Source organism: Aethalodelphis obliquidens, unplaced genomic scaffold (genome assembly GCF_003676395.1).
Source record: "Aethalodelphis obliquidens isolate GAN/ISIS:26980383/991018 unplaced genomic scaffold, ASM367639v1 scaffold1, whole genome shotgun sequence".
Taxonomy (NCBI): Eukaryota; Metazoa; Chordata; class Mammalia; order Artiodactyla; family Delphinidae; genus Aethalodelphis; species Aethalodelphis obliquidens.
In genome coordinates this window covers 1,216,195-1,225,120 of record NW_020837945.1, presented here as the reverse complement: position 1 = coordinate 1,225,120, position 8,926 = coordinate 1,216,195, and positions in this window count along the sequence as shown.

Genomic DNA, 8,926 nt, shown 5'->3' with positions numbered 1-8,926 from the left:
CCTCTTGCCTGGCCCAGCCTGCTGCAGGGACAGGTGGAGAGATGGGTAGGCCCAGCAATGAAGGTACAGGCCCCGCTCGTGGGCACCTGTGGTCCCTGAGTCTGTCTCTCCCGTGGCTGTGCACGTGCTGGAGGACACCTGGCCCATCTCGTGTCCCCACGAGGAGCGTCACCCGCTACACTCGGGGGGCAAGAGCATCACCGCGGGGGTCCTCACCCTGCACTCCAGCCACTCCTTCCTGCCCTGGGAGGCCCCTGTGGTGGAAGCTCCTGGGAGGGGAGACCCTTATGCCAGGGATGCAGGGTGGGAGGGACCACGCGGAGTACAGACGGATGCGTCCTGCCCCCCGCCTGCCCCGGGGAAGCAGCTCTCGCGGGCTCACACTCCTCCCTGGGCTTCCCCAGGCTCTCCTGCAGAGACGCCACCACAGGGTAGGGCCCGATGACGACAGGGTCATTGAGAGCTCTGAGTCATTTCCCCTCTTCTCTGACCCCACAGCCGCCCCACACAGCCCACCCTTCCTCTTCCTCCATCCAGACAACCACCCCAGGTTGCCCCAGAGCCCCCCGAAGACCCCTGAGCGGCCCCTCCCCCACACATTCCACTCTGCCCACAGCCAGGGGGACCTGCAAAGAACACCCATCACCCCACCTCCCCCCACCCCCCTCCCTCCGGGTCTGCACCCTCCGTGGTGTCGGTCACCGCAATAGAGGGACATCTGTGCAGAGGCCCTGCCCCACCCCCTCCCTCCGGGTCATTTTGCCCCATTTCCGCCCCTGACACCGGATCCCAGGAATTCCTACTGCCTGTGCTCTCTTGCCCGGCATACTGTGCCCCAACTTTCCAGGCAAACTCCTCTGACCTCAGCAGCACAAATGTCCCTCCTGGTGTGAGCCTGTCGCCCCAGCCGTCACCCTGCTGGAATTGTCTGCAGAGCAGATATGACCGTCTTTAAGGCTTGTAAAGGTCCTATGACCTGACCTTGACCTTCACTGGGGCATGACCTCTGTGTCCCCAGGACTCTTCAGCTTAGATGATGCTTCCATCTCTGGATCCAAACATGCGGCCAGAGCAGTGCTGAGGACATCGTAGGAACCCATGGATGTCAACTAAACGAATGGAAACAAAGGCAAGAAACTGCACAGGCACGCGCGCACACACACTCACACACACACTCACACACACACTCACACACTTTGGATCCAAGAGAGTCAAGGGTGCTGGTCATTCCCCGCATCATGTAGGGGTCCTTTTCGGGCCAGCTTTGTCCCCAAGGCTCCCTCTGCCGGCAGTACCCAGACCTCAGGGGCTGCCCGCTGCTCCTGCGTCAATGCGGGGACAGCACCCAGGGTGGGGCACCTGCCCTGCTCCTGAGAAGTCCCTCTGTGGCTCAGAGGACACCTCTTCCCTTCCTCCCTCCAGGCCCAGGGAAGGGGGCAGCCGCCCTGTTGCTGGTACCTGGGGCCCCGTCCTTGGTCCTTCCCTTCTTCCTGACACTGCTCGGTTCAGGGCCTTCAGTTCAGTGTCTCCAACTGCACCATTTGGAGGGAAGTGTTTCCATTTGGTATCAGGTCACAGGGAACCCTCCCCCTCTACATATCAGAGAGGAGACGTATCTCTATAAAATTACATGCACACAATTGTTTCTTCCCATACACATATTTATTTTAAAATTTCTTTGAAACTTGAGACGCGTATTTTCCATTTTTCAGGTACACGAAACAACTTAAAGGGTCTCATATCTGCCGGTGGGGTGTGTGTGTGTGTGTGTGTGTGTGTGTTTGGCATCAAAAGAAAACTTTAATTTTGACTGCATATCTTCAGAAAAACTAAACAAAAACAGTATCTTAAACAAAACAACAAAAGTTGACAAAAAATTACAAACCATGAAATAGTGGTTGCAAACCCTCCCTTTCTCTAGTCTATAAACCTAGGACTCAACTATGAACTAAGGCTGCACTAACGCAAATACTAAGTCGTTTGCATGGCTTTGTTTTCCTTGAGTTTGTTTTTTGTTTTTTGCTTTGGTTTTTAAACCCACCGAAATTTATTCAGGTCAATTTTAGTACCAGCCACAGTGCGCAGAAGAGTTCTCATCGTCTGAAACACCTCTCTCTATTCAGGCCAAACTTAGAGAACTCTTAACTCATAGTGGACATCTCATTTAAACCAGAAAACAAGACTCTAGAATACATCTCTAAAGGCTTCAGTGGGGAAGTTATGTCATCACGAGAACTCTACGAGCGAATCCATACCTCAGTCCCACGACCCGCGAGTTATCACGCTACACGAGCCGGAGTCACTGAGGCGTCGACTCAGTCCCAGGAGCTCCGCAGAGAGAGCGATGCACATTTCCTTCACAGACCCACACACGGGTGTTGTGTGTGGTGTGGGGGGTTGGGCCCGGCTGCTGGGAGCTGTGTCACCCCTGCAGGTCACCCGGGACCCCCGAGCCTCCTCCTTCCCGGCGCGGCCCGAGGAGCCGGGGGGAGCTGTGGGCGGAGCGGTGGGGGCTCCGGGGTGGGGAGGGGCACAGGGCCGGGAGGGGGCTGGGTCACCGGCCAGCACCTGCCTGCGGACGGCGTTTTCTCTCCTGAGCTCCTGGAGCTTCCTTTCCATCAGCACGGCTGCCATCCAGCTCTCCCGGACCCTTGTCTCCTGGAAGAGGGTCTCCTTCCGACGGAAGGAGGCGTTGGCCTCCATCTCCTGGCCCAGCTGCTTCCAGGTGCTTGGCCATCTCCCGGTAGAGGCTGCGGGTGTGCTGCGCGGAGGCCGGGTCCCCGCATGCGGCGGGCAGCCTCCTCTCCAGCTCTAAGCAGTGCCTCTCCTCCTGCAGCATCTCCTGCGGCCGCGCCAAGTGACGCCCGTGCAGCCTCAGCAGCACCTGCAGCTTCTGCTTCAGCAGCCGGGAGGTCACGCCCTGCACAGCCACCTCTGCAGACGGGCTGTTGTCCCACACGATCCTTTGTTTCTCTTCCCGTGGTTGTCTGGCTGTTCCCTGAGGTTCCAGCTCGGGGCCCGGGAGGGACACGTTGAAGTCCGCGTCACCCCTCACCCCCTTCAGGTCACCTTCTGGCCCGTGGACAGGCGGATGGCAGGACAGATCGACGTCCCCGTCACCCCCACGGCCCCCAGGGAGGCCTGGGAGCGGGCAGAACCTCAGCAGGTGCTCGGCCAGGGACTCCACCTGGCCGACCTCGGCTTCCAGGTCCTGCTCCCTGCGGGCGTTCGCCTCCCCCCGCCTTGCTTTCTCCTCCTTCTGCTTCCATCTCGCAATCTCCTGGGCCAGCAGCTCTGGACTTTCTGGAACAAGTGTTTCCATTCAAACCAGCCCCTGCTCCTGCTGAGGCTGCTCCCGCTGTTCTCTGGCGCTTGAGGGCCGGCTCTCATCGGCCACGTGGGGCGCCTGAGGGCCGGCTCTCATCGGCCACGTGGGGCGCCTGAGGGCCGGCTCTCATCGGCCACGTGGGGCGCCTGAGGGCCGGCTCTCCTGTGCCTTTTCCACACTGTCTTGACACGGTGAGCTTTCAGTGCCGACAGGCACAAGGTTTGGCGCGGTGGCAGACTGGCCTCCCTGCCGGGCGGCCCCAGACCTCCCGTGGCCTGTGTCGCTGGGGGCCGGTTGTCTCACCACGTCGTCCACAGACCTCATCACGGGCAGGACACCTCTTGCCGGGCACCTTCCTGCTCTGGACACTGTGCCCTCTGCTTACTACCAAAAGCAGCACCGCAGCACAAATGAGGACCCCCATTCGGGTCAAGCTTTCCGAGACCACAGCAGAGCGCCCCACAACCGTTCCAGGATCAGCTGGAACGTGGGCCGGGGCAGGTGGCAGGCCCTCCGTGGCTGTGAGGGTGCCACACCTCTGCCTCCGAGCGCCAGTGTCCCGTGGCCATGACTGACTGCTCAGAACCCTGGGGAGTGTTCCCTCTCCAAGGTAAACAGGTGCCTGACGACCAGGGCTGGTCAGTTAGGGTGGGGGAGGGGAGGCCAGCCAGGTTCTAGGAAACAGTTCTGAACTTTGGTGTAGAAAGTGATCTCACATATACAGGCCCTGGGGGAGGTGGAAAGAGCTGATGGCGGCATGGACCTCAGCCACTCTGGGACCCTCCTGGGCTCACAGCAAACCCAAGGGGTCAGGGTGTAACAGCGGCAGGGCGAGGGTGTGGCCATTAGCTAGTGGGCATTACAGGTCCCGCTCAGCCAGCCGTCAGTGTCAGTGGTCCTGGTGGCAGCAGTCTCCCTGGGTCCCACAAGCAGGGCCTGGGCAGCCACACCTGGACTGGGCACCTGGGCAGGGAGGGTGCTGGACCCAGGGGAACGCCTGAGGCCCCCACCCCAGGTGCCCAGGGCAGAGGGGGCAGCTCGTGTCCTGAGGACTCCTGCCCAAGTGTGTACGTGTGTGTGTGCATGTGCGTACGTGTGGCATTGGGGGCATGAAAAGGGCTTCCCGGATTATCGCCCGGGACCATTTGCAGGACTAAGTGCCGAGTCCCAAGGTGCAGAGCCCACCTGCTCAGGTAGAGGGGGCTGGCCTCCCCTCCCCACTCCTAGCTGGGCTGGGAGGGGCTCCACCCACCTGTGGGGGCTGGGCTGACCCCCACACAGGTCATGTTTGGGGTCAGGTGTGACGGATGCTTGTGGGGCATCTAGAAGGTAACACTCTCACCCGCTGGAGGTGGAAATGGGACATGAGACGTTGTCCATCTCGTCACTGTGGTGGGGGCCCTGCAGAGACTGGGGTCACCAGTAGACAGCAGAAGGGGGAGCAGGAATGACCAGAGCCCAGCGAGGCTGTTCAGGCCCCTGGATCCAGCTGTGCCTGAGGGCAGTCACCCCTGGCCTTTTGAGTGGTGGGCGTTTTACGTACTTTGAATACTTCTTATGCATTAAGAAGTCTGGCTGGGTTTCTGTTCTCCTGATTGATGCCCGGCCTTGAGAAGAGAATCCCATCTGGAGAGGGCCCAGGCACAGCTGTCTGCTACCCCTCCCCTGGGACGTCTTCAGGGCCAAGAGACACACTCCTTCAGCAGAGATCTGTTCCCTCCGGGACAAGCTCAGCCCCTGGTTCTTTCTCCCAAATATGTCACCCAGGGTGGGATGCCTGGATGGGAGTTCCCTGTCTCCAGCTCTCGGTCTACACAGAGGGGCTCCTACTCTCCCCAAATCCACACCAGCACATCACCAGTGTTGACCTCCAGGACATCAATGGCCAGAAGGAGGGACACGAGCTGAGACAGAAGAATTTCTGGAAGTCAGTCTTTTTTTTTCTTTAATTTATTATTATTTTTTATTTTTTTATACAGCAGTTATTAGTTATCTATCTTATTAGTTATCTATTTTATACATATTAATGTATACATGTCAATCCCAATCTCCCAATTCATCACACCACCACACCACACCCCTGCCATTTCCCCCCCTTAGTGTCCATACGTTTGTTCTCTACATCTGTGTCTCAATTTCTGCCCTGCAAACCGGTTCATCTATACAATTTTTCTAGGTTCCTCATATATGCGTTAATATACGATCTTTGTTTTTCTCTTTCTGACTTACTTCACTCTGTATGACAGTCTTTAGATCCAACCACATCTCTACAAATGACCCCATTTCGTTCCTTTTATGGCTGAGTAATATTCCATTGTATATCTGTGCCACATCTTCTTTATCCATTCGTCTGTTGATGGACACTTAGGTTGCTTCCATGACCTGGCTATTGTAAATAGTGCTGCAATGAACATTGGGGTGCATGTGTCTTTTTGAATTACGGTTTTCTCTGGGTATATGCCCAGTAGTGGGATTGCTGGGTCATATGGTAATTCTACTTTTAGTTTTTTAAGGAACCTCCATACTGTTCTCCATAGAGGCTGCACCAATTTACATTCCCACCAACAGTGCAAGAGGGTTCCCTTTTCTCCACACCCTCTCCAGCATTTGTTGTTTGTAGATTTTCTGATGATGCCCATTCTAACTGGTGTGAGGTGATACCTCATTGTAGTTTTGATTTGCATTTCTCTAATGATTAGAGATGTTGAGCAGCTTTTCATGTGCTTCTTGGCCGTCTGTATGTCTTCTTTGGAGAAATGTCTATTTAGGTCTTCTGCCCATTTTTGGATTGGGTTGTTTGTTCTTTTAATACTGAGCTGCATGAGCTGTTTATATATTTTGGAGATTAATCCTTTGTCTGTTGATTCGTTTGCAAATATTTTCTCCCATTCTGAGGGTTGTCTTTTCATCTTGTTTGTAGTTTCCTTTGCTGTGCAAAAGCTTTTAAGTTTCATTAGGTCCCATTTGTTTATTTTTGATTTTATTTCCATTACTCTAGGAGGTGGATCAAAAAAGATCTTGCTGTGATTTATGTCAAAGAGTGTTCTTCCTATGTTTTCCTCTAAGAGTTTTATAGTGTCCGGTCTTACATCTAGGTCTCTAATCCATTTTGAGTTTATTTTTGTGTAGGGTGTTAGGGAGTGTTCTAATTTCATTCTTTTACACGTAGTTGTCTAGTTTTCCCAGCACCACTTATTGAAGAGACTGTCTTTTCTCCATTGTATATCCTTGCCTCCTTTGTCATAGATTAGTTGACCACAGGTGCGTAGGTTTATCTCTGGGCTTTCTATCCTGTTCCATTGATCTATATTTCCGTTTTTGTGCCAGTACCATATTGTCCTGATTACTGTAGCTTTGTAGTATAGTCTGAAGTCAGGGCGTCTGATTCCTCCAGCTCTGTTTTTTTCCCTCAAGACTGCTTTGGCTATTTGGGGTCTTTTGTGTCTACATACAAATTTTAAGATTTTTGTTCTAGTTCTGTAAAAAATGCCACTGGTAATTTGATAGGGGTTGCATTGAATCTGTAGATTGCTTTGGGTAGTATAGTCATTTTCACAAGATTGATTTTTCCAGTCCAAGAACATGATATATCTTCCCATCTGTTTGTATCATCTTTAATTTCTTTCATCAGTGTCTTATAGTCTTCAGCATACAGGTCTTTTGTCTCCCTAGGTAGGTTTATTCCTAGGTATTTTATTCTTTTTGTTGCAATGGTAAATGGGAGTGTTTCCTTAATTTCTCTTTCAGATTTTTCATCATTAGTCTATAGGAATGCAAGAGATTTCTGTGCATTAATTTTGTATCCTGCAACTTTACCAAATTCATTGATTAGCTCTAGTAGCTTTCTGGTGGCATCTTTAGGATTTTCTATGTATAGTATCATGTCATCTGCAAACAGTGATAGTTTTACTTCTTCTTTTCCAATTTGTATTCCTTTTATTTCTTTTTCTTCTCTGATTGCTGTGGCTAGGGTTTCCAAAACTATGTTGAATAATAGTGGTGAGAGTGGACATCCTTGTCTTGTTCCTGATCTTAGAGGAAATGCTTTCAGTTTTTCACCATTGAGAATGATGTTGGCTGTGGGTTTGTCGTATATGGCCTTTATTGTGTTGAGGTAGGTTCCCTCTATGCCCACTTTCTGGAGAGTTTTTATCATAAATGGGTGTTGAATTTTTTCAAATACTTTTCCTGCATCTATTGAGATGATCATCTGGTTTTTCTGTTTCAATTTGTTAATATGGTGTATCACATTGACTGATTTGCATATATTGAAGAATCCTTGCATCCCTGGGATAAATCCCACTTGATCATGGTGTATGATCCTTTTAATGTGTTGTTAGATTCTGTTTCCTAGTATTTTGTCGAGGATTTTTGCATCTATATTCATCAGTGATATTGGTCTGTAATTTTCTTTTCTTGTAGTATCTTTGTCTGGTTTTGGTATCAGGGTGATGGTGGCCTCATAGAATGAGTTTGGGAGTATTCCTGCCTCTGAAATTTTTTGGAAGAGTTTGAGAATGATGCATGTTAGCTCTTCTCTAAATGTTTGATAGAATTCACCTGTGAAGCCATCTGGTCCTGGACTTTTGTTTGTTGGAAGATTTTTAATCACAGTTTCAATTTCATTTCTTGTGATTGGTCTGTTCATATTTTCTATTTCATCGTGGTTCAGTCTTGGGAGAATTTGTCCATTTCTTCCAGGTTGTCCACTTTATTGGCATAGAGTTGCTTGTAGTAGTCTCTTAGGATGCTTTGTATTTCTGCAGTGTCTGTTGTAACTTCTCCTTTTTCATTTCTAATTTTATTGATTTGAGTCCTCTCCTTCTTTTTCTTGATGAGTCTGGCTAATGGTTTATCAATTTTGTTTATCTTCTCAAAGAACCAGATTTTAGTTTTATCGATCTTTGCTATTGTTTTCTTTGTTTCTATTTCATTTATTTCTGCTCTGATCTTTATGATTTCTTTTCTTCTACTAACTTCAGGTTTTGTTTGTTCTTCTTTCTCTAGTTGCTTTAGGTGTAAGGTTAGTTTGTTTATTTGTGATGTTTGTTGTTTCTTGAGGTAGGACTGTATTGCTATAAACTTCCCTCTTAGAACTGCTTTTGCTGCATCCCATAGGTTGTGGATTGTCGTGTTTTCATTGTCATTTGTTCCTAGGTATTTTTTGATTTCCTCTTTGATTTCTTCAGTGATCGCTTTGTTATTTGGTAACTTATTGTTTAGCCTCCATGTGTTTGTGTTTTTTTCCCTGTAATTGATTTCTAATCTCATAGTGTTGTGGTCAGAAAAGATGCTTGATATGATTTCAATTTTCTTAAATTTACTGAGGCTTGATTTGTGACCCAAGATGCTATCTATCCTGGAGAATGTTCCATGCGCACTTGAGAAAAAAGTGTAATCTGCTGTTTTGGGATGGAATGTCCTATAAATATCAATTAAATCTATCTGGTCTATTGTGTCACTTAAAACTTGTGTTTCCTTATTAATTTTCTGTTTGGATGATCTGTCCATTGGTGTTAGTGGGGTGTTAAAGTCCCCCATTATTATTGTGTTACTGTCGATTTCCTCTTTTAGAGCTGTTAGCAGTTGCCTTATGTA